The following is a 27,734-nucleotide window of genomic DNA, read 5'->3' on the forward strand; positions in this document are numbered from 1 at the left end:
CACTTCATAAAGACAACCCATATTACTTAGCATCTTGGTTAAATTTGATAATATCTCAAAAATGTTCTTCGACCCCAAATTTGAAACACCTACTCAAAATGAAATTGTTTCTGTTTCTTGGTCCCAGCCATTAAAAACTTCTCCAGGATTGGTTTAATGCATTTTTCATTGCACCATGTGCTTTTGTAGAATGATCAGCTGGAATTAAATTGGTTAGGACATGTAGGTGTTAAAAATTTAAACATTGTCTTTAAAAGACGGGGGCATGGATACAACCCTGGTGGTTGAAATTAGGTCTGTACGCACAGGAGGAATTAACCTTTTCTGCATTTAAGAGCTGTGGAGAACAGACAAGAAACTCTCCGTCTGTCACCTCTGGCATTCAGGAGACATGACAGGGAGCGGTGGACTTGAGGAAAGGGAATGAGGAGAGGAGAGAAGAAGAGAAGAGAAGAGAAAAAAGGGGGAGGGGAGGGACGTGAAAGCTCATGAATATTATAATGACAGTGATTTTATTTTTCATACCAAAGGCACTTCACAATACGGCCAGACCTTGATAAGTTCCCTGACATGAGAGTGGCATGATACTGTACATGCAGGGAGACATGTGAGTCAGTGTGTGTGTGTGTGTGTGTGTGTGTGTGTGTGTGTGTGTGTGTGTGTGTGTGTGTGTGTGTGTCTACTTCTATCTTAATGAAAACTGTTGAGATTTAAAACTCTAGTAAGGACTAACTTGCTAACTAGACCTGATTTTATTATCTTAATTGAATATCATTTCAGCTTTTTTCAAGTGTTGGACCTTAGAAAATATTATAATAAACACATGTATACATGCTTCTGTACATACCACAGTGGACCACACAATGGAAGTCTGACTTTTATATGGTGGCCCTGAGGGTCAAAACACAAAAAAAAACGTGTCAGAAAACACAACAACATTTCAAAAAGCTCAATATTTCAAAGAGCCCACTTAAAAAACCTGAACTAATCACTAAAAATGTCCTGTGGAATGCTAAAAGCAAGCTCTAAATGTTCAGACTGAGGCTGAAAGCAATGCACAATAGAAATGGGACATGACTCTGAACTGTTGCCGGGGATTTGGGTTCTGTCTAATCACAAACGAGGAGTGCTTCCTGTAATCATTGTACCATCGTACCTTGCTCACCAATACAAACAACGCCAAACTCTTCTCTCTTGTACCTTGTGCACCAAAAATACTTTTTATCCTATAAGCTGACATTTCTACAATACTCTGCATGTTGACCATAGCGTTTACGTTAAGCACCCCTGTCCCATAGTTGCTCATATGATGAGTATGGCAAGTCCTTACTCAATCATATTTTTTTTTTCCAAAACAAAGTCAACCATCTCAATTGTGCTTTATGTCAGGAAATATTCTGGTAAACTCCAAACATTTATTGTTTTAAGCTCCCACTCTGCAGTTTATTAAGTATGTTATGGGTCCAGTGTATGACTCTGGTCTATAGCATAATATGGTGTCTATAGTCTAGCTGAGGTCTGATATACATTGGAAGGCCAATGTCTGAGCCTGTAAATGTTATATTTACATAATTAAAAGTTTAGTTCAATAAAAATTACCACTGCTTTATTAAATGTCAGCGTGATTTAGAGGACACCTGTGAAGATGTATTTGTGGATCTCACCTGTGTAGGTCTTAGAAAGCACTTTTCATTGCCTTGATTGTAAAATGTCATTGATATGCTCTCAGCCAGGAAAGACATTTCAAAATACATAAATTCAGCAAAAAAAAAAAATGAATTGATATTAATATTTTCAAAGGCAAAGAAAAAAATCAGGTCTGAAGCGCAGTGAGGTGATGCCTATTAATCCCCTTCTATCCGACAGCAGCGTCGGAAAAGGTAGAATCGTGAAATGACAAGCCCCTAAAAAAAGTGAACGAGCACACTTGAACGATTTCGACTACAGCTCCCCTCAACCATGCCTGTGGTTTTGAAAAGGAGGCGAATATAGTGGATTCTGTCTGTAGACTGACGCAAAGCCAAGTGGACAGGCAGGTAATAGGAGGGCGAGGCGGGGAGGGAGAGACAGGCATGGAGCAATCATGAAAATGAATGCAAATGGAGGCAAGGGCAGCCATGGGAGGTCCAGGAGCATGAAGGAGGGTGTACTTAAAAACGACGTGTTCAAAGAGCACAGAACGGCCGAACCCCCCGCTAGATACAAACGCATGGGCTTAATATACGGGACAACTTGGAATAAGCATACGAGCATTACATTTTCAAAGAGATAAATGAGGGCTCAGATTTCTGTGAATAAACTTTATTCCAAGTAACTTAAACATAATCCATCCTCGTGTAAACAATTAGTTTTATATGGGTCCTATTTTGTTTCGTCTCCAATTGGCTTTTCTCTATCTTCCTTCAAAATTAGCCCAAATATATTGACAGAGAAACCCAAATCTTACTTTACCCCAACAAAAAAAAAAAATATTTGACAAGGAGCAAACTTTACAACTGGTGAGTAGTTACCAGTTACATGGAGCCCCAGCAGTTGCTTGCTGGAGCTAACTGGCCTGAGCTGAGGCAACCTTGGCCAAACCAAGCTATCCTCGGCAAGGAGCAAACGATACCTTTTGCATGTATTTTCTGTTATTTTACAACTCATCTTTGGATAGGGTGACTTTGAACCACTGACCTTCTGCAATGCCAATACTGACCTTTGAGCAAAGAGACCAAAAACAGATCATAAAAGCTGTTTTACACCACCAGCAAACAGTCGTGTGTTATACCAAGTTTCCCGTACCAATCGTGTTGTGAGAGATGGATTTTGTTATCGAAAGAAACACCTTAAACTTTCCTCGAACTTTTCTTGCCTCCTGTTTTTTCTTTACGCTCATGGTATAATGTCTTCTCTACTTTTCCCTCCTTTTCACCCCCAGGTTTGCCTTCCCCCTGTCTTCATCTTTCCTTGACTCTTGACTCCCTTCTACCTCCCCCATCCTCCCTCTATGAAAGCCTTGTCAGTTTAAAAGCATGACGCTCCGTGACCTTGGAAGGGTGCTGGATAAATGAATGGAAATATACATAAAAACTGTGAGTGTGTATGAATGTGTGTGTGTGTGTGTGGGTGTGTGTGTGTGTGTGTGTGTGTGTGTGTGTAGGTAGGATGGTTTCCACTCGAGTGAAAAAAAAAGAAGTGAATGAATGTATATGAAATGTGGACCCTTCATTTGGTGGATGCTGGATCTTGAAAGTTCAAATCTATGGACTGTTGTCATGAGACTGCGGTGTACTCAATGTGCATTTGGATGGACAAAACACCTTGGGCTCTATCTTGCACTAAGCGCAATTGACTTTGTACACTGGCACTTGTATAATTCCTACTTAGCATTCGACGCACATTGTAATTTTCCCTCCACAGACGCACGTCCTTAAATTAGGGAATGAATTTGCGCTCCCGGGGGGCGGTTCAGCGAAAAGAGGAGGCGTGTTCCGGCGCAAACGTTCACTGGTGCTATTTTGCTGTTTCAGAAAACAATTCCGCAATAGACCAGGAAAAACCTAGTCTAAAGTCATTGGCGCTTATTCAGATGCTATTTAAAGGGCACATGCTTGGCTATAATGTAGCGTGTGCTCAACGTGCATACACTTTGCTTCTCTCATCAAAGAAGCAGTTTCCATTTTTCAAACCATACAAAAAAAAGTTGAAAAGATTTAAACAGAAGAACTGATTATTTTTCCCTCTGATATGCGACGCGCCCGCTGTAGCCGTGAGGGTCCGGGAGTGGCAATGCGCGATGTGCTCCTAGTGGAGTGGGTGGACGGAGATGGAGTTGGGGGAGGAGGAGGAAGGGGCACAACAGGAGCAGGTGGTGCGTTTGGAGACTTGAGGCGATGCGCCTGAGACGCTGCAGCAACATCGCCACCCGGTCAAGACGGGCATTAATACCTTGCCGCATCCCGGACAGTGCAGTCCGGTCTGACAATGCTGCCACGGCGTGTAGTGGGTCTGAATCCTCTGCACCTTGGTGTTTGCGCTGCTCCCTCCTCAGCTGGCCCTTGCGCACTGCTCGGCCCGTGCGCACTGCTCCCGAGGCCTGGTGCAATGTCCTGGGGATGTCAGCTAGAAACAATTGTGGCAATTTCCTCCCATGCCCGTTTAACCAAAGCTAATTTGGATGGGTTTCTCCGATCCCCATACAATGCCACTTCTCGGTCTTTTACTGCCCTGACGAGAACGTCGGTCCCCTCGGCTGTGAACCACTCCTGGCGTGCGCCTGGCAAATTCGCCATTATAATAGCAATCCATCATGGAACAAGCGCGCCTGCTTTTAAAGGGAATGTGAGATGACACTCTGATTGGTTTATTGCATGTTACGCCTAGACCACACCTATGAGTAATGTAGCTACTTCAGACCAACCCATTTTAGATTTGCGTCGGGCGCAAGAGTCATTTATCCCGCCGGCATTATAGCAACAGCGCCTGGGATCCGCCCACAAAGCTACTTGCGTTTTGCGTTTGATACTTGCGTTTCAGATCGTTAAGATAGAGCCCCTTATGTGATCTCATAAAACAAAAAATGGCTGCCTTTGATTTGGTACAGTCAGCTCTGACACACTATGCTTGACAAACGTTGTTGTCGCAGAGTGGCGAGCCGAAACCATGCCGTCATGTGGTCACACTCTTCAAAATTTCAACGCAATCAACGCTTGCTGCAATATCTGTAAAGCAACATGCAAAGATGGCCGGAGTAACACCTCTAACCTGACTGAGGAAACACCTCAAACTAAAATATCTGAAAGCTTCAGTGTGTGCCATGTTGGACAGCCTGAACGCCACACGCCTCGCAGCAGCCACAGCTAACATTAGCGCACCAGCAGCCAGCGACAAAGAAGTTTAACTCTCATGACAAAACTTAGAATGAGGCCTCTTCAGCGTCATCGACATCATCATTTTTTCCCAATCATCAACATCCTCAAGTAGTTAATCATCTTGTTCAATAAGTTGCTATTAGATATAATCGGGCTATATCCATTGTCTTGGTTGACTAGCGTCTTCGCTAGTGTTAGCCAACACTGACACAAATATGAAATTCCTTACCAACATGCTATTAACTACCCTACAAACTGTATTGAACATGGTTTGTTATGTCAGAAACCTAGGTATGAAACCGACAGTATATGAATTCCATACAGTTTACATAAAATATTACAATATGCAAAAAAAAACAACATGAGAGATCATGCCAATGTTTCTTCTTCCTCTGTTGATAAGGCAGACTAGATGCTGCAATGGCATCTGCTGCCCTCTGTTTGGTATTCATATTCCTTTTAACAGTATATACTATAAACACAGTGTATATAGTCCAGTACTGTGCTGATATTCTGACAGGTTTTTTTTTACTTGTGTCCAGATGACAAGGTTAACTAAAGTGTGCTTCCTTTTTGAATTGTTGCTGGTAAGGTGTTACATCGTATTTGGTGACCTATTTTTACATATGAAATTGCATTTTACTTATCGCAGAAAAGGTAAAGCACCAATTAAAGGTACCATTGGGTACAGAATTCGAGTTATGGGTGCTGGTACCAGTATCGGTTCAATTGTGAACAGTACCCAACCTTACTGTTATCACACTAATGACACAGCTAAACTACTTTGAAAAATACTGTAGTTAAACATTTCCAACCTGCACCTTTCAGTGTAAATACAGATGAAAGGCACTTTGGATAATTACTTCTCCTTCCAGAGTTCAGTGACTTTCCGGATAACTTTGAAGATAGCAATGGTCGGGGCTCCTGATGAAGTGTTGGCAAACATGCATACATAATTCCTCTGTCTCTCTCCCTCTCACTTATTTGCCCTATTTCCTTGCACCACAGGTTATGGCCTTCCTGCAGCTTTGAACATCTCAGCTTGTGGTTCCAGATTAATAAAACAGGAAATTAATGAATTTTGGATGAAATCTCCCCAGTCGGGGGGCAGGTTGCGCCTCATTAGGGCCTGTATTATTGATCAGATTGAAAACCTCTAGTACCTCTGGAACCAAACTGTTATAACCAGGCACCCAGCTCCCCCATCCTCCATAAAGAATGCTAATTGCACAGAGGTAAAGGATTAATAGCTAATTGAGCATATTTTCAGACAAATCATCATCATGGCTTGACACTAAAACGGATGTCTTTAATATGCATGGGGCCTGTCACACACAGTTAGCATGGTAATGTTATGGGCAAGATTAAAGGAGGTCTGGAGACGTAAAAAGGGCTTTAAACCAAATGGTGTGAGGCCCATATCGCTCATGTTATTATACTGCTGAACAAGGAAAGAACATATTACTCAAATGAGACATATGTTTGGCAGTGTTTTAACATTTTGAATTATTTGAGGAACACTTCTGTAGTGTTTCTACAAAAAAATAATGTTACAAAATGTTTTTCTTTGAGTTCTTATCATCTCCAACATTGCACACTAAAGCCACTTTGAGAGGCAATAAAGAGAATAAAGAGAAAACACAACTGTAAAATCTTTAATTTGCCCCAAAGTTGTTGTTCATTTTCTAATACACTTCAGTAAAATAAATGGATATGAATAAACTCAGCTGGGCTTAAGACACTAGCACTTCTATACCAACATGTCAGCAGGCCACGACTGTCTCCCCCTGTGACATCTGTATGTCTTCGCATCACGCGGTTCCATTTTGTTGTTTTCTCTTTGGTGAGTATGTTTTGTTCTTCTCCCAAGCAGCTTGCCATAAAAAATTAAATGGATGCTAAGTGACTAATGCATTTTCTCCGTCGTGTGTTGAGACAATAAAAAATTAACAATAGAAATAATTAATTTTGATTGGTGCCTGCAGTACTGAAAACTTGTGTTGTGCCCTCATAACTAATTCATGTCTCATGCAAATTCTCCTCCTCGCTTACATGCAAAATAATGTCGCTTCCATGTTATATAAATTCTGAAAGACTTTAAACTTATGTTCGGGCATGTTGTGATTACAATATGCCCCCATGCACCCCAGCCTGGCTTTGAAATTTTATTTGTTTTTTTTTATTTTCTAAGTTCAAGCAAGTCATCTAATATGCATTTAACCAGAGGTAAACATGAATCCCGAGCAACTCCACTTTGTAACTATTAATTCTTACCTTTCTCCCCGGCATCGGCTCATTGTCACACCATCGTAAACATCTCTCCTTTTGTTTTGCTGTCTGCTACTTGGCATATCGCTACCAGCCCTGCAACGCCTTAGATTTCACTGTCATTTGGCCTAATGCAGCATCCGGTTCCCCTTGTTTACATGATGTTAGCCTGACTACTACCACTGCGGTTACATTCCCACTGCCTGTTTACTAAAGTGATTCAACAAATAGATTTGATGCTACCAGGATATCTACGGCACAAGTGTAAGTCCGCATCTCAACAGGAGGAACAATTACAAATACAAGTCAAACGGATTGTTCTTCTTATAAAGCGTGACCAAAGAGTGAATCGGTCATTATTTGGGGGCTGTGTGGACGGCATGTCAGTGGTGTGTTATTACATTGTTGGGTGTGACACTGGAGTTGTTTGGGATTCACTGTACATTGTTGACTTGTGTTTAAAACACTGGCTACTTTGACAAAATTGCTGTAAATGTATTTGGTGGCATCATTTGTAAAAACAGATTTCTCCATTTTGTTTTATCTGTAATTCTAATGTGATTTTGTAATGATCTGAATTACTATTATTGTTTTATTGTTTTGTTTTTAATAGGGACATAATTTGAAGCTATTGCAGCAGAGTTTGCATCTGCATTTGAATCAAGTCTTTTGTGCTTATTTTCCAGGAGAATCAGCTGGTGCTTTGGTTGCTTTGTGATAAGATATATATATATATATGTATTTATATATATTTTTTTAGAATTCAAGGTTGATTTCTTGTGTATTTATTTGTTTATTATTTATTTATGGGGGGGGGGGGTTGTTTTATTGTCCACTCAAGGCAATATCAATCAAACTGCTGTTGGTTAATCTATTGTAAGAATATTGTTAAACAATAGTAGAACACGATCTCCCCTGGCACTCGATTCACTTTAATGCTGAGCAATCTGCTTCGTGCACTGTACATTTCCAGACTGCATAATGCATTTCTCCGCAGTGTGTGCCACAGGTTCCACATACTTCACATGTGCGTCCTGATCTATGTGCTTTTCAAAGCAGTCGCAGTAGTTCAACTGCCTTTTATTTATGTATTAACCGTATTTGTACAAAAAAACAATGAATACCGTGCCTTAAATAAGTAATGACGAACATATACAAACACATATGAATAAAAGATAATTCGGTGCACCATACTTAACTAATAGCACCAATACTTTCCGCGCTGTGATGCTGGAAAGGTGGACATAAAAGACAAGGCAACATGCCGAAACATACTGTACATAGGGATTACGACAAAACAATTACATATATTTCCCCCTCAGCCCTTCCTCCACCCGGCCAACTCTCACACACTCACATAAAGAAGTAAAGTTCTCCCTTGTAAACACTCTCCTCTCTGCCCCCTGTGATCTCCTTGTTATCCCCGTATGGCATCTCGCTGAATGAGTGAATCCATCCTGACAACAAATGGGATATAAGACAAAGAATATGTTTCCCTTCACTCCCCCGTATTACTAATAGATAGACTGTTGGGTTGCATAGCATAAATACTTTAACCACGTCGCCTCCATTTGTAACTGTGTGGCCCAAACAGATTCAAACAGGAACATATGAAATATAAATTGCCATTTTATAATGGCCCGTGTGTGTGTGTGTGTGTGTGTGTGTGTGTGTGTGTGTGTGTGTGTGTGTATTGCTTTGCTGTGATGCTCTGCAGGGACTCCCCAGCCCTTGTAGGCAAAGTAAATTGAGGAGGAAGAGAGAGGCCAAGCTTTTCTGTGGGGATTTGAGTTGCGATGGCAGGCAGCTGTAGCAGGTCAGCGCAGGATAAATATGTTTCATCCAGCAACTTTTTCTGCCCTAATTACCCCACAAACAAACACACACACATACACACACACACATAATAATCACAAAGAAACACATAGAAAACACATAAAAATATCATTTGCATGCTAAAATGTGATTATTGTATCGCTTTCTCTATAAAATATGGCAGCAGAGGTTTGTGCGTGTTTATGGGAATGTTATAAAATTCAAGTGAAAGTGACGTGGTGTCATGGGCTTGGTGCTCAAATGAAACAACCCAGACGATTTAAAACATTCTTATAATATTCAATATTTGTAGAAAATGCTAAGTATTAATTTAGACTGTGTGCCAGAGAGAAGTTGATTCGAAAGCTGGTAGTTTAATCGTCTTTTGTTGTCTAATGTTGTAAGATTTCTGTGTTTTTAAAAAGAAAAGGCTCAAATAAAAGACTTAAGGAAGGAAAGAAAGCTGCCTAGAGGTGGAGAGTGCTGGTTGCTTACCACCAGAGGAAATCTAGTTAGCTGAGCAAATGCACAGAGCATGTTGACCAGAAGCAACATGGTTTCTTGGAGCTTGTACTACACTCCTGTTGGACATCACGTCAACCCGCGGCTGATCCATCACACTCAGGAATGCACACGCACGCACGCAGGCACACACACACATACACACTCGTTGTGCATCTCCGGCCGCAGATCTGTCATTGTAAAAAGCTGTACAACATCTTGTCTGTCTAACACTCAGGAGCTAAACTGCTGTACAACATTTTAAATCAAGGGGTCCATCATTGTACCGGCTGAAGAACATCTCGTCTGTCTAGTTACCTTAACGCTGTAAATTCAGACAATTATGGTTTTGCAGATTTGACATGCAGACAAACACACACACACACACACACACACACACACACATATACAAAGAAAATGTTATACTGACCTGATTATATGGACGTACTGGACAGCCACACACCATTACACACTATGTTAATTACAAGGAGATAAATAGCACAAATTAATACAAGCGTACATACTGACTGTGCCTATAAAGAACCACACCAGCTGTTTTCTGACAACCAGATTGATAGGTCTGAGCGAAGTCCCTTGCTTGGCCTTTGCACACATATAAATGCATAACAACAACAACAACAACTGTGTACAAAAACACACACTGCAATGTAATCACACAAGTATTAACAAGAACACAGGCTGTTGGGCAAATCCCAATAACGCTCAATTTCTGATCATTTAATGGTGTCAGTGCCAAAATGAAAAACTTTTTTTGGAACAAACTTCTGAATCTGCCATGACTTTGTTCACTCATTATAGGTGATGACTCAGAGAGGAAGGGAAACGATACACCAAAAGTCAATTAAGCTCTTCTTTTTTACCTGTAAACAAGTCATGTACCCTGTGGAAAAGCAATATATCATATTTGTAAGTTTTTCTGTTTCCTTGACTCTTTCCACTGATTAAATGTAAATTAAAGTGCTTCTGCCTACGGAGTACTGAAACTGTCAAAATAAACAAACAAATAAATAATGGTATTATATATACAAAAATAAATGAATGAATAAATGGAGGCATTCAATGACTTATTAAATGTGACATAAAATGAAATTATTTGTTCCAGTTTTAATCGGTATTTATTTACCTTTGTATTATGTTCCCTTTTTATTTAATCATTTATTAACCCATTTTTTTTCACCATTCTATATATCAATGTATTAATCGTAAAATGTATTTAGTTATGTATGGTTTTATTTATGCATTTATTTATGCAATATTCTTGCAAAAGGGAAGGAATACAGAAATAAATGCATTTTAAAATAAATAAATGACTAAATAACATGAAAGACTAAATAGGAAAGCCAATAGGGAAATTAATACGAAAGGTAACTAAATACAGAGACAAAAATTATCACATTTACTTCACATTTTGGTAGTTTCAGTGCTCCACATTTTGGATGTTTGTGAAATTAATGACCTCTAGCCATCAAAACACACAGACTTACTCAGACCTAATTCCAACTTTCCACCAACTGTCCGGTGGAACAAGTTTGAACCTGACACATTTACAAAGATCCTTCAGGGGAGGAAACAGCCCACTGAGTGGGGAGACAACTGAACTGCGGCTCATCCCACATACCTCAGGCTTCTGGACGAGAGCAGTGTTGAAAAGATTCAGAGAAGAGGGAGAAAAGGAGAGAAAAAAATAATAGAGCAGGAAAGGTAAAGAGACAAGGAGACAGACACAGTGAGCACGAAAGAGAGAGAAAATTGGGCGTCGCGGAAGTGATAGAGCGAATGAAACGAGAGACAGTAGTGTAGCGGAGACAGGCCTGTCCATCCAGCTCAGTGAGGTACCAGTTTAGATAGGCAACCTTTGATTTGGAGATAATCTCCCTATCCTCTCCTTTGTGATAAGAGGACACTAGATCTATCTGGAATGACTCACTGCTGCTCTCTGTCTGTCTGCCTGATTGCCTTGTCTGACACCCACACATATCCATGCACTCATGCACACGAAATCTGACCACACACAAATACACATGCACAGAGACACGTATATATTCAAAAACATAGTCGTGGTCATTATCAGATAACACACAGAGTTTACAGCACAATTGTACACTCTTTCTCTGTCTCTCTCTCTCACACACACACACACACACACACACCTTCCCCATCTGAGGGTCCGCTCCAGCACCCGGGGGATGGATAGCATCAAGTTTAAACACTTAACAGACCAACTGGCTGTCTCAATGTATCACAGACTCTTCCTTCTCCGTCCTACAGCTGCTGTGAGAGATAGACGGATAGTGCAGATGTTTTCTACTAATGGATCAAAAGACAAATGGGGCTTTAAAAGGGGGAGCAGCCCCACAGGGGTGGTGTGTCTTCAGGAGATAATTATATGACATATTCTTTGTCTGGCGATTTTATCATATGCTATTTTTTTCATTAGCACAGCTGAGAGTGTGTTCCACAACCGCTGCAATGCATCACACCGCGCGCTACATGTTTTATGATTTTCTGCAGCCAGTGATTTTGTCATAGGTGGTTGTCGTCGCAAACAGCCAAGACAGATGACGTCAAATTTTACAGTGTTACTAGTAATATCATTTTCACACCAGATTGCAGAATATGTCAACTGCCAGTGTTTTCTAAAGGTTTATTTGTTAACTGAAGTGGCCTCTCTTGTGACAAAAAGTTGTCCTTCTTTTCTGTTTGTGGAAATTCTATTTCAGCAGAGAACAAGGTACCAACAGAGATTGGGTGTCTCTCCACTGTCTGTTCACAGTAGTCACAAATGAACGCAACAGTGTGAATGATGATACTGACTAATATTATAGGCTGCTTTTACAGCTGTTCACTGTCCTGTACTGTACCGTCAAAACTATGTCTGATTTTCTTTTGGTTGATTTTGAATATGGAGGGGTTGGCCATTAAGCCAGTGACCACAGCTTGAGCCTGCATTTCAACACTGTAATGTAATGACACCACTGGATAATTCCAAGCAGACCTCAGTAAAATTTTCAGCTACCTTTGTGTTGGCATAAAAACAGATATTTTTGAAGGAAAGTTGGGACATCTCTAGCTGTGTTTGTGGTGACCAAATGTGGTGTTTCAGCACCATTTTAACTCCTTACCAAGTAGCTTTTGTGCCTAAGCCTAACCAGACCATAAGCGCAGCATTGTTACATTAAACAGAAAATGTATCCTAAAGGAACACAAAATTGCAACATAAGAAATTTAAAGTTTCATCATATCAAAGGTTTGCAGAAATGTTCTTTTATTCTAGAAACTGGGTTGCAAAAAGATTTGACAATGCATGATGGCAAATCAGTTGGATTGATAATGAGCAAACACTCTACTGATGTAGACAGTGTCTGAGTTATGCACAGATTAATAGTGACTAAAATACATGAGCCTGCATTGCTTTTGCAGTAAAGAATGTACAGTATTACTTTACTTTTTTCTTTTGTCTTTATAAAATTGTATGCAAACATAAACGACGTAGGAGGACATGGCTTTGTATGAGTGAACTGAGAAGTTACATGTTACAAGTAAAGGTTGTTGTGAGCGTAAGCCTCATTCTTACCAGTTCAGGCATATACATACAATATGAAAACATCAGTAATGTTGTTTCATCTATTTTAGAATGGGGACATGGGGAAGAGGCAAAGAGAGAAAGAGAGAGTAACAGAGAATTAAACCATTACTCAAACGTTATTAATGACTCGCCCATATGCATGCGCTGGACAATTAACCATTCACAGGTGAGTGTAACCGATAGGCGCCTTGCCTTCTCCGTAGCAAATCGAATGAACTTCGATAACATCAATGGCATCCCTCTTTTTTTTCCTGCACTCATTCATTGTGCTGCTTGTGTGTGTGCGTGAATGTGTGTGTGCGTTGCGTTGTCCGCAGGATGCCGGTGTCCCTTTGGTTATCAAACTATCGCCAAAATTTGCTCACCCATCTATCGAGGCGGAAAGAAGCAAGGAGGGCAGAAGAGAAGAAGAGAGGGAAGAGCCTAATTACTTTAGCCTGTTCCACTGTCAGGTCATTAATAAAACCTAGTTATCTTCCAGTGACGCCCAGCCGGCGAGCCTCCCTCGGCCATATCTGCACCTTATCTTCCATAAAATATTTGGGAATTTTTTTTCTCTGAAAATAATTCAAGATTTTTGTCTGGGTTGGATATTAAGAAGAGGAAATAAAACATACTGGCCATGCCAGAGATATTCATGGCTTAATGGAAAAGTCCTCTCTAAGTGTGTGTGCTTGTGTCTGTATGTTTCCATGCGCATGTCTACACGCACGTGTGTGTTCCAGCTGGATAAATGTGCTAGAATTACACTGGCCTTGGCTTCATAAACATTGATGGATCTGGGCAACCTGCAAATGCAGATAAGGACTGTGGTAAAATCACTGGGGCAGCTTTTTTACCTCTTGGCCAATGTATATTTAAAAAGGAGTGTATATGCTATAGGTTACATATGCATTACGTATTCCTTTGCCCACACTGGTGCATGTGCACATACATCAATGACAAGCAGGGAAAAATGAATAGTCAATAATATTGTGGCGGGGGTTGGCCCAGCCGTGCATATTTTACATGCATCTCTATCAAATAGAAATGGTTACGTGATATTGAGTTCATTTCCTGTGGTGTAACCTCTTGGCCCGTTTGCTTGGGAGTCTGGGAGATAGAAAACAGAGCACGGAGTTTGTAAATCAGGTTGGGAACATGGGGCCACACAGTTCTTTTTACCTGCTATCATCTGTCTAGCTACCAGCCAGGGACTAAGTCGACATTTTTTTATCCACGGCCAGCGGTAGCAAATTAGCCCAACTGCTCACAGCACTCCCAAATGACTGGGTATGAGAGCAGAAGTAACATGCAGAGTGATTATTCTTGGATATTATGCAGAGTTCAATTTGTCAGTTTGTCTTGTGGTGTGTCTTAACAAAGGGAGATTGTACCAGCCCAACTGTCTTGCTTGAGTTACCAAACTCTGTTCATCAGCTATCACAATCAAAAAACAGAATGTGCACACACATGTGCTAAGTGTGTGTGATGTTTCTTAGATTTCAGTCATAATACCCATCCATTATCTTTCTCTCCCCCCTCCCCCCGTCTGATGACAGGTCATTTCCAGCTGCTTTGAAACAGTAGCACCCTCAGCTGTGTACAGGTCTCTGATCACACAAGAGCTGCATTCAGCAGGAAATTGAGTGACTGGATAACTGGATATGGATTATAAAAGATGCTGTTCACTCAGAATGTCCTGTCCAAAGCATTCCAGTGTAACCTAACTCAGCACAGGAGGGAGGAGGAGTGAGGAGTTCAAACAGTGTCTGGAGAAGACATGAACAGGTGTCTCCTCGTGTTCACTGGGTGAAGAGAATGAAAAACAGTTTCAGTCAAAGCATAGGGTTTCTTCCATTTGATACAAAAACAAGCAAAATTAAGCAGTAGGGTACTATGTTGTGTGTTGATGTACAGTTGCTCCATTTTTGTAATTGGACTGTCTGACCAAAAGTCATTTCAATTTGACTTGAAGAAACCACTTATTTTTAGTTTTACAAAATGAATTATAGCAGTGGTTACACAGCATGGAATAACATTAACAGAACACAACATAGCATTAAATAAAATTAACATTAACATAACATAAACCTAACAACACAACATTGCATAACATCTCTCTATAAAAGCAAGGAATCTGTCTGTGTGTGTGTGTGTTTATCAAATATCTCTGCGGATCAGGATCAGACTGACCTGAGACTTACAACATGGCTGCTGCGTGTTTCAAGGGTGTGCGACTTCGCATTTGTTTGGACTGCAATGACACCGTTAATAAATTATTTCATAAATGCTTTACAAATTCGTGAGCATTGTCCACTGAGCCACCACAGTCACGTGCGCACCAGAGCCAATCACTGCAGAGCCCACCGCGACCCCCCACCTTAAGAAACAAGCAGATTTATATCTGCAGCGGCGCGAGCTGGACCGGGATTTTTGGCACGTCCAAAACCGGACTTAGGGTAAATAATGTCCGCCACGCTTTTTCGCGAACATTGCCATCACGTTTGCTTTGTGTCTGGCACAGAAAGATACTGTAAAAACGGGCTTTTGTCACGAAAGTGTCCAAGCAGCAAGTTTGGTTGTTGAGGAACAGGAAGTTGTGGGAGGAACGTAGGCGGATGATTGACAGGCAACGACGGTCGGTGTATAGACAGCGATATTGAGAGTTGAGAGATTTGTGACATTTAGTATGTTTGGAGTGTATAGTTAGTGTGTTATGTAGTGTTTGGTGTAGTGTGTTTAGTGTGTAGTGGAGTCGGTTTTTTGTCAGAACAATGAGGAGAAGCTGAATGTGGAGCAGGCAGTGCAGCTCTTAATTCAGCTGGAAGGAGCTCAGGCAGACCTGAGCATTGCCTGCATTTAAATGTAAATAGTTACATATAACTTTGTAAATTTTTAAAATGTATGCACAAATTTAACAAACAACAATTTATATTTGCATTATAAGTAAAAAAAAAAAATGGTTTGTTAAACATATTTGTGGTTTTCACAGTAAAAAAATCAAACTTTTTCTACTCGGATTTTATGGTTTTTTTGTGATTTTAGGTCCATTGTGTTAATACAGTATGTCAAAATAAAAAAATAACTGTACAGTCACACATGTGAGGTTGTACTGAAAATAATGACACCAAGTAAATAGTTTTTAAGGTGAAATATAATGGCAAAATCAAAAATAGTCAAAAACGGCCAATTATACCCTGGAATATCGGATTTCACAACAAACCTCAATATCCCTGACATCCCACCTTCAAACACAGCCTCATTTGGCCATCCATGAAAAAGCTACTTAACCTCCCACTTTTTTTATAGGAATAAATTTTTCTTACGGGCACTGCACTAGTTAACAAAACACAGCATAACACAACACAACACAGAATAACATAAAATTAAAATGAACATAACACAACATAAAATTAACATAACATTAACAAAACACAACGAAACATGACATATCTAATTTTGGTGTCTAAAACTAACCCAACTGCAACTGTTACAAAAAGTTAAGAACTACTTGAAAAGTGTTGGGGACATAAGGGCTCTGATGAAAAAACATTGTTAAATAGTCCTCAACAAATGCAATTTAATAGGACGATCAGTATGAGTCCAAGTACTAAGAATTACTTTAGGAAAAAAAAAAATCCAAAAGTATTCAGCATAACGTTGACCCACAACAGTCATCCATATGCATCACATCCTCAACTTCAACCCCATGTCAATCAAACATGTCAATATTACTATCTACTGCAGGAAGTACCGGTGCATGTCAGTCAGTCTTTTTTGTTATTTAACATTTCATGGTGTAAGCTACTTATCAGAATATTCAGAATTTTAACAAATGATGCTTTTATAAAGTGATAAATGGGCCAAATAAAAAAAGTAGTGGGTACATGTCTATATTGTCCCTGACACCTATGAACATACATACATCACATCATGTTATTCTGGGAATAATAGGAAAATTACCTTTTCTCTGTTTAGATATGAGGACAGATTCCATGTATACTTTTCTACATGCTAGAAAAGGAGTTTGCCTCTGTGTGCATCTAAAGGGGTAATGAGTTAATTGTTACCTGTGTATTTTGTGTCGTATGGTAGTTATACTTTAAATCTGAGTCACATAATAATGTAATTTTAATCTTAAATCTTAAATTTTCTTCTAAAACGTTTTCACAACAAATGCAACACAACTTTTTGTACGTGGTGCCCCACACAGTATAACACTGCTCCCCTTATCTTTATATTTTTTATGTGTTGTTTTTAAAGGTTACCAAGTTCACCACTGTATACTTATGTATCCAGATCACTAATCAAACTTAAGTATATCCCTAAAGAACCCCAGAAGCAAACATACATTCCAAACTTTCCTCGCCTGCTCTCTTACCTCTCTGTCAAAAAACCTGAAGTGTTTGGGCATGACCAAAGAACGTGTTTTATGAATAAAGATTGAATATATGCTCTTTGTTTATCTTAGATGGTCCTGTAGATAAAGTCAACGTCACAGCTGGCGCACTGAGTTTGATTCAATCACTCTGCTTCCATCTAATACCCCCCCCCCCCCCCACACACACACACACACACACACACACACACACACACACACACACACACACACACACACACACACATATATACACAGACACGTAACCCACCCCCTATGATTCAGGGTCAGCCATGCCCATCTCCTCTGCTCTGCATTTAGGACTCATGAATAAGTAATGACATCTCTCATCACCTCAGAGCTCTGACAGTCAGGCCAAGAGCTTTCATCTGCTCCAGCCCATGTTCAATGTTAATGTTTTTCTTCCCTCCTGATCATGTGACAGACAAGCAGCTGACCCGAAACCACCATAAACAGTGGCAACCTGTAAGTGCATGACGGTGAGGAAATGGAAATATAGAGCTAGATTATTTGATTTTGATTTGCAGTCATTACTTAGGCGGGGTCAACACTTAAGTTTGCAAACTTTTTTAAAAAACCCCTGCAGCAAAAATGTAAGGGTACTAAAATATTTGTTATATTATGTATTGAGCTCGATTCGTTTAAAACTAATTTATCATTTGGGAACTTAAATACACCTTTGTCTGCGAGGAACTTGAAGTAAAGGAGAGTCGATAAAGAAACTGCCCTTAAATGAAGACTCACAAGAATGAGGCTGCTCTCAGGCCAGCGAAAACAAACAGATTCAGTTAATTCAATGAAAACACAGAGGCAACAACAGCCTGCTCCGATGTTCATTGACTTTTTCAGGACAGTTAAGACCAGCCTGGCGGTTGCTTTTTTTCTTATATCCCCGGAAGGTAAATAAGATAATTAGATTATAACATCTGCCAAGGTGTCAATAGAGCATCAAAAAGGCAATAAAATAACTACATTTTTACGCTTTATTATAGACTTGAGGCCAAACAACAAACAGAAATATGGGTAACAGGTGAAAAGAAAAACATGGTTGCCAGAAATAGTTGATTATGTCAAGGATGCTGTTATTTATATAAATGAATGTTTGTTTAACGTTTATCCATCACTAACTGATACAACGAAAGCTCTTATAAAGCTGATTCTACAACCTGCTGTCAGGTTGGTCTTCATCTCCACAGGAGGTGATGCAGCTCACAGCTTCACAGTATACAAACAGTATAAAATAAGTTTCACTGCAAGCTAGTACTACTGAGCCTCCATGGCTGAACAGATACAGATATGACACTGATATTTGTGGTATTGAGACCTTCATTCAGTTCAGGATGGAAAAGAAGTGGAGACACTTCTGTGAGTTCACAGGGAAAGCATTGACCATTTACAACCGTCAACCAAAGGTGGTATGAAATTGACAGAAAGCAAGACGGAGGGAAAAAAAAGTGGATAAAAAGTAGAATGGTGTGGCATAAAAGGACTGTGGAGCCTGGGATATGATCCTGCATCCTGTAAGTTTTAATGTTTACAATTGCTTTGGTTTGTCCATGCAAACAAGAAAGGTAAAGGTTATATTCAGTGTTACTCACCAAAATGCATTGTGGGTATCCTCAAGGTTAAACAATTGTGTTGAATGCAATTCCTCTTCTTTCTCTGTCTTCTTTCCTGCTTTATGCTGGCACACTGATGTGTTTCTCCACAAAATAACACCACCTGTAGATGAGCAGGATAGTGTGGCAACAAAGAACATGTATCACCATCATTTCCTGCGTCCTTGTGCACGTGAACAACAACAAACAAGGACTGACATATAAAAGATGGTTCATGGGGCAAGTAGTGGTTGACAACCGTGAGTGGTACCGATGTCATTTAGTAAAGATGAGGGAAAGATCGTGGTTTCAGTTAAAGCAAAATCTTCAAAACCATGTTGATAGTACTGTGTCTTGTAATACGGTGAATGGTGTCTCTGTCTCTATGACTTGATTCCGCACTATGTAACCTCGGTGAGAGGTTCGGATCACAGAGTTACATACATATTTAAATCAACATACAAGTTTTTTAGGACATTACATTGTTATGAAGTCATGAGATTTGTTTGAAGTTAACATCTACATTAGATCCAACTAATTGTTACAGACTTGTCTTTACCACAGTGGTGTTGCACACATTTCTAAATAATGCTGCTTTAATCACCAAAAATTTATTTCAACTTATCAACTTATTCCATCTTGTCTTGTTTTCAATGTTAGTGACTGGAGTATTTCCATTTCACACAACTGTAAAAAACCCTTCCTTTATATTAAACCACTTCAAATTTGGTCATTTTGTTCCTTTGTGGATTCAGAAAATTCTCCTACTTTATCAGCTAACTCAACAATTCCAAAACCCTCTTGGATTGGCTGAAAACAGAGACATGTGTTGATCTTAAATCACATGATGTATTGCTGTCGATTAAACCACTCTACAGCATACAGTGTAACATTATGCAGCAGTAATGAAAATATAAAACATCAGATATGCTATTAAAACATTGGCGGGACAATTGTCTCCACAATGAATCAAGTTTGTACTCAAGTAGTTCACATAAGTTTTGAATGCTGGACTTTAAACTCAACGTGTTTTGACAGTGTCATATTAGTACGTTTAACAAAGTAATGGATCTGAATACTTCATCTGCTACTGTCAAAACCACAATCTTTCAACAGTCTATCTCGCAGCCTGGACCTGAATCTGAAGTAGTCCTACACACATACAAGGCATTGTGTGTGTTTCTTTTACAGCTCTGCAGATTAATCTTAAATTATGCTCCAGCTGTGATGTATTTCTGTGGGCAGATTTATTTGTGTGTGCGACAATGAATTGAGATTGTGATTTGGCCCCCACTACATCTTATTTGTCATTTTGAAATGGCGAGAAACCAAAACGTTCGCCCTGATGATGAGAATATGGTTTTTTCGGTTGTGGTAACTAATAATATCAAACCCGTCCCCATCCGTTATGTCTCTCTCTCTCTCCCTCTCCCTCTCCCTCTCTCTCTGTCCCTTTCATTCATTCGTCTTCCCTTTTTTGTCATTGTTGACGAGGTTGGCTGTAGCCTCCCCTCGCTACCAGCCACCCCCCCACCTCACTTTTGCATATTCATTTCATGTTAAATTGATGGATTAAGTTATCCCTGGCTCCAAATCAATCGTGGCTTGCGTTTCCTTATTCCTTTACACTGGACCACAATCCCAGAGAGAGAGAGAGAGAGAGATAGAGAAGGAAGGAAAGAGGGAGTCTGGGAGAGAGAAAGAGAATGCATTGAGACACTGATAAGGCTCAGTCCCATTATATGTCATTTTAAACAAAGCAGCAAAGCAGCCTGTGGAGACTCCCTATCAGCTATTAAACAGAGACGTAGCATGCAGCCTGAGATTGATGATTAGCATTTTCTCCTGGTAGAATAAAGATGCCAGCCTGGACCAGCGATAACCGGGGAGAGTAAAAAGAAATGCTTCCCCCTTTTTCTCCCCTCTTTTCCTCCTTTTTCTTTTGGTATTTTTTTCTCTTTTGAGTCCATAAATATCCATATCCATAAGTAATTGTTTCTTTCTTTTTCTTCCTCTTTACCCCTCCCTTCTCTCCCTCTCCTACTGCCCTGTCGACTCCCTTCCCTCTCTCCCCTTACGTAAATAAATGCACGGGCCGCGTTGCTGTTCTTTTGTCTTGCGTCCTTGTGTAATCTGTTAGGAGTGGACAACATGGAATCCCTTATGTCACAGCCGGAGACTTGTAAGTCCTGGCCAGATACAAGGCGGAATGACACAGAATGAAAGCGGGGTAAAAGGGGGGATTTAAGTAAGAGTTTGATAGGAGCGTGTAGGGCCATTGTTTTCTTTGCTGCAAGACCAATGTCAAGCATTGTGCCGGGACAGTTTTAACACCATGTACGAGGCTGCAAGACAGCCGGGCTTTAGATGTAGAGAAAGGATGTTTCTGCTTGATAATCTGTCTCCTGCTGAATGTCATTGTACAGTATGCAGACGCAGTGGAAAATTACATTTACTCTTCAAAAGTGACACAGAATCCCCCTCGTTTTGTTTTTCCTTTACAGAACTCTTGAGAGGTTTTTGCGAGAATAATCTTTTCCGTTCTCGTAATTACAAGTAAAAGAACACGGCGCCCGAAGTCACCAGAGTCAAATGAACATTGACCTTCACGCCTTTACTTTTCTTTGCAGTATGTCTCTATTAAACTGGCGTCTGTTTTCAGTTTTTGTCTACTTCATTTAATTCTTTCACAAGTGCAATGTATTTCTTCTGTTGTCAATTATGCATACCACAGATTACTTGAGCTGCACTTCTCTGCTCTTTTTCGGGAGTCATTCTGAGATTTAAAGAATGACTTCTGCTCGGTAAAAGCAGACACCAATTTAATACATGTTAAAGGAGAAGCTGTCCAAAAGTCTAAGATCGGCAAGAGTGAATGGTCCTTTACTACAGGTTAGCTAATTCTGGCAGTCTTGTGATATCTCGCCATCTATCCAAAGGTTGGTTTCTTCTAAATTCAAGGACAATAACTTCTTAATTTATCTGCTTCATCAACCAGATACTTTTAAACTAAAGACACACAACAGCCGAACTTAATTAAAACATTCTTGTATAACTTCAAAAGTAATGTATCGTATCCATAAAAACCTTACCATACCACACGATATCCTTATACAACATGTTAAGTGTTTTTTATTGTGTTTATATAGTGTTTTTTCATGCTATGCATAATTGTACTGCTTGTGCTCCACCATGATCCCCACCTTAACTTCTCTCGTTTGTGTGTCTGCACAGCTTGTTTAAATGTTTTCTCGTTTTAAATGTTTACTCCTTTATTGCATGTCTGTACTGTATCTTGATGTTCCGGACGCCAGGAAAACTAGAAGCACAAAGAGCAGACTTGGGGAGTAACGGAATACATGTAGTGGAAAAAAATATTAATTAGGTTACATACATACATTTATTTAAAAAAAGGGGAATACTAACAGGGATATATTTTTTTTTTCCAAGGATGGTATACTAGTCTGTAGCCATACACATGCACACACATGACAACACTGGACAAGTCTCTCAAAACACCTCACTGGTCTTAAGTGAAAACGAATACATCTGTTATTAAGATTCAATAAAAGTCATTCTATTGATAATTCTGTTCTTTAGTCTTTATTTGCATATGTTTTGTCTTGGGGTAATATCAAAGTAATGGAATGTAATCAGGTTACATATTTTCAATGCTGTATCAGAATACATTTTAAAAGTAACCCTCTGGTAATGGGGATCCTTAAATAAGCATAAACATAAACCAAATTACCTCTCTGTCCATTGTAGATTGATACCGATTTCTGACAAATTCAATATATAGGGGGTCTTGAAAAAAAGTAATTTACGTTCACATACTTGTTCACCTATAACGGTTCTCCATATTTCACAGAATTTCAAATATTGTACTATTGTCATTGATTATGTGTCTTCCTATCTTTCTTAATGCAGCAGCCTGTGCCATGGTTATTTGATATCATTGCTGCTTATGGGTATGTATGTCTTTGTTACCCATAATAGATTTTTTCTTGCTCTTAAGAGACATGCTTGTGACAAAATGTTAAAATTGTACAATTCAAATAAATTGCAGCCAATCACACACAACTTTAAGTGAAAACCGGCAAAACCGGCAAGACAACCAAATTCTGTCATATTGTTTTAGCTAATGAATCACAATTCAGTGTCTCACAAACACATACACAAAATACATGAAGGAACATGCACAAACTGTAAAGAGATATGCATAAACATACACAGTTTACCACAACTGGGCCTCATGCTGAGACAAACAAAAACAAATGCAGATGTATTGTTGTGCAGCTGTGTGTTCAGACATAGTGTACATGCAGTAGTAACACATACAGTGTACACCTACTGTAGGGCGGCTAACACAGATCCATGCAGATGTAGATGTTCACACACACACACACACAGATACACATACGCACCCACACAAACACACAGACACAGTGTTTGTCTTGTGGTCCTCCCAGTGGTCTTCCCATGTGGTCAAAAGAACATCACTAGAGCTCCTCCATTTGCTCGCAGCTAGTACTGCAACACCAAAAAATCCTGTATGACATATTCCACTTTGTACCAGCTGACAACACAAACATGTATCTATAAAGTATGAGAAGATATTTAATAAATCAGTTTTTTCACCCTGCCATACCAAAGCACTTGTGCCAAAAAACAAAAATATGATTACTTTGCTGTTTTTTTTTGTTTTGTTTTTTGTGTATGTACCTGTATGAGCAGTATAACAGATCCAGATCCCAAGTTATGTTAGGAGCAGTTAAGTTCAAGGACATAACAATAAGACAACCTTTACATCATAAAAATCCTTTTTGAACCACACATCATGCAAATGAGCAGTTTTAGATGCCCTATACATCCTTAACATGTTTATCTTTTTTTCTTTACAGCACGTGACATTCCCTACCACAAATTGGCTGTATATATAAACTATTTTGTATATATCATATACTATTTTGTTTCTAATCAGCCTTGTACAAAAATATATTGTATAGTCAAATACCAAACATCTTTAAATTATGCCTAAAAGGCACAGTACAAAAGAAGTGGACACTTTTAATTCATCCCAACACACTGGTAGCATATCAGCAGAGTAACTGCTAACTGCTGCAAGCCGTATTCCTTTTTTGTGACATGTAGCTACTCTTGGCTTGTTGACTCTGTTAGCCTTGCAGCTAGCCAGACAACCAGGGGGAATGTTGGCATTTACACCGCAAGCACAGGAGCTTCACTCCACTGGGAGGAAGAAGGTTTTCAGGTCCAGGCTAGCTGGTTAGCATGCTAACTTCAGCAAATATGTCTTCAACACAGTACATAGACACCTTTGATATGACATCAAAAATGTTATTTTTCATATTCTGTGGATTATTTTAGTTGATTTTTGTGTTGCGTGTTTGTATTTTGAACTAAAATTCCCACATATTGCACCTTCAGATTAACTAAACTTTCCATAGTAAAATAAACGTTAAATGTCCAATGAAATGCCAGCTGATTGCTCATTATAACAATGTAAGTCGCTGTAATATTTCAACAAAGTCTACTGTGTTTTAGAGACGATATTACCATATACTGTGCAGCTCCATTGACTTAACTGGATGTAATTTCCTTTGCAGCAATATTGCAGTGAGAGGAGAGAGGACTCTTCTTCGTACTCGTTCACATTCTACTCTCATATTTCCCTCTGAGGATTTGAACTGTCTACCCTGCAGTCATAATCTCTAACCTCTGGGTTGTCACCACCACCATAGAGATTTGAACTGGATGCCCCGGAGAAGATGAGGAAACGGCCGAGGGAAAGAGACAGAAAAGTCCAACAGGAAGAGAGAGCGTGAAATCTAAATCCCAATGCTTTGATATCTTTGTCATCACCATAGATGGTCAATTAGACTAAACATTATCTGCCTTACAGAAAAGGACATGACATGAGAGTCCAAGAGGGAGAAAGAGAGAAAAAGAGGCCACATTTGTTGCAGTGTTGACAGATGTGGAGACATGGAAGGACGTTTTCCAAAAAAACTTACCAAGAACGTTCGACACAAGAAATGTGACATCAACCTTTCACCAATCTGACTGCGAATTCATTCTCACATTCCCCCCACGCTTCTTCCATTCCACCATTCCCTGACCACTTGTTCCTATCAAAGGGAGGTAATTTTATTTTTGTCTTCATCTTTTCAATCTGCTTGTCAGGAAAAGAATTCACTCTCTGTTTCCCCCCCGATTCACTTTCTTCTCCTCTGTCTAGCCTTGTCTACTTGACATTTGGCTGATCTGTTTCTACAATGTTTGTGTTGGTCTTCTACTATGTCATGTAATTGAGCCAAAGCTCTCTTTTGATAGGCTGATTACATTGCCTGTGTCGCTGCTTTTGAATGAGTGGTGACGTATATAACTCTGAGAGAGTCCAGTATAGAAGGAGAGAGGGGCTCAAGTGTCCTTGAACAAGATAGCGCTTTCTCAAGGACATGTTGGAAAGACTCTGAACCTCAAATTGCTCCCGATGGGCAGGCCAGTATCTTGCATGGCAACTCTTCCATTAAGAGTGTGAGTGGCTGTGTGAATGGGTGGATGAGAGGCAAAGTGTAAAGGCCGCTGTCCGCTACGGTAGAGAGACGCTATTAAGTGCATTTCATACATGGCACCGTGACAGCCTAATATTGGGATACATATTGAGTAGAAATAGTAGTAGTCTTGCTAAGAGTTAGATTAGGAGATCACAACACATTTTCATATCAAATCAACTCAATAGATCAATTTTAGGCTTTCTCAAAACGACATATATCACCGTACCGAAAACAACTTGACTGTTGCAGTGTACCAGTGACAGGTGTACCGGGCCTTCATCATACAGTCACAGTTTGGTTAGTTTGAGACACTAAAACATCTTGGTTAGGTTTTGAAAAGCATCACGGTTTGTGTTTGAATCACTCTGTTACTTCTGTAACATACGGTAGAGTTACAAACGCACGTAATGTGACTTCACTACATTAGTAAATTAATATAACTCACTGTCTTGAAAGTCTTTTTTGCCCTTCATTCTACTCACTTTCTTCTTTGTAGCTGTAATATTTATTACAGCCACAGATGCTGCCTAACAAGAAATGTAAATCTGGGTTGGAGCGAGCTGCTTTCATAGTGGATCAATATGGATCGCTTTTCTGATGAGGACTGGCTGGAAGATCTAAATATGTACTTTCCTTGCATTGGCAAGGCTATGTAACTTGGAACCTGGAATTAGGCTTTCTGCATCCGCTAGGGTCAACAAGCGTTCACGTGACAAAAATGACAACATCAGAGGGCGTATGAAGAAGCTCCATCGGGACATATGCATACAATAAATTTGTTGTGACTTGTCCAAATGGCCACTACGCTAAAACAAGCCACAAAATAAGTCATGTGTAGAATCCTTCCTGCATGTCGACTCCAGACTGTAGTATAAACATAGATAATATGCATAGCCCAGGTTTCACAGTGATGACAAGAATCTAGGGAAGCTATTCTTAAACTGTGGTACTCGTAGCACTGGTGGTATGCAAGCTCTTTCAACGTGGAGGAATCCCAGAAGTGTTTTATGAAGAAATGTATCAAGTTAAAAATATATCGCATGATACTATCAGCAAAGTGCAGAATTTGGAATCTGAATATTCAAACTGTATTGGAATTGACAATAAATCTGATCTTTATTTAAATATTTGTGTTTCAGCTGGCTAGTAGTCACATGAGCATATGCCATCCATGATTAGGTTGAGCTAAACTTAAACTGTAATGGCTGGTAGGCCAGTAAACAGGGGTACAATGAAAGGTTCACAAGCACTACAAGTGTGGCTACAAAAGGGAACATTCAAAGACAAGTGCAGATCAAGATGAGACTACTGCCAGGCAGCCTTGTTGAAAATGGAGTTGACAATAGTATACAGAGCACAATTGTGGCTACTGGTGGCCGAAGCATCCACAGCTATGCTAATGTTAGCAGCAACACAGCACAATGGTAAGCTTAATGTAGCAGGCCTACACTACTACATTTTAATGTCAGTCACAATGGTGGTACTTGGAAAGCCTAATATATTCTGCTTTATGTATAGCATTTGAAAAACACTGCTCTAGAAACTTACTGCATCTGTCCAAGAGGTAAGCTAGCTGCTTACCAGCATGCCATTGAGGAATCCAAACATCAAAAAAGACGCTTAAAAACACTCAACATTCAGTCAGCATTTTCGTAAAATACACACAAAACAACTTTGCAGATATATTTTAAAATTCAAGAGCATAAATAATCATTTCATACCTGAAAAGGGGAAATATCAACAAAGATGCTGGGACAAACGTCCCCTCTCTGGCCGCTCCCCCTTCCGGTGCCTGTAGACATAACCAATCAATCACAAGCGTCATCTCCTAAAAGGCTCAACAGGTAGATCACAGATGAGCTCATGTGACAAGTAGGTATTTATAATACTTATATAATATCAGTCTTTTAATTTGTAGTTTTAATCTCCTTCACAGGGCTTAAATGTTTTAATCAATCAAACTAAATATGTTTTACCTTATTCACATGAATTGGAAATCAGCAATTAAAAAATTGCTTTTTTACATTTATGGCTGACCTATTTATAAATGACATCTCTAATCACTGACTGTTTCTAACGACTGATTTAATAGACTGTTTTCAAACGTCTTATGAACTAAAAATCAGTCTATCC

The 27,734-nt window shown here is 39.6% G+C and overlaps 1 long non-coding RNA gene across 1 annotated transcript; it reads right to left on the bottom strand.

The window, feature by feature from the left end:
• Window positions 1-843: 843 nt before the first annotated feature.
• On the bottom strand, window positions 844-27,406 carry LOC115566836 (uncharacterized). Its single transcript, XR_003981083.1, has 3 exons — window positions 27,323-27,406; window positions 19,024-19,147; window positions 844-891 (listed from the first exon to the last, which is right to left on the bottom strand). It is a non-coding gene; the product is annotated as an uncharacterized LOC115566836 (long non-coding RNA).
• Window positions 27,407-27,734: the final 328 nt, after the last annotated feature.

The sequence above is a fragment of the Sparus aurata genome, chromosome 17, assembly GCF_900880675.1.
Source record: "Sparus aurata chromosome 17, fSpaAur1.1, whole genome shotgun sequence".
Classification (NCBI taxonomy): Eukaryota; Metazoa; Chordata; class Actinopteri; order Spariformes; family Sparidae; genus Sparus; species Sparus aurata.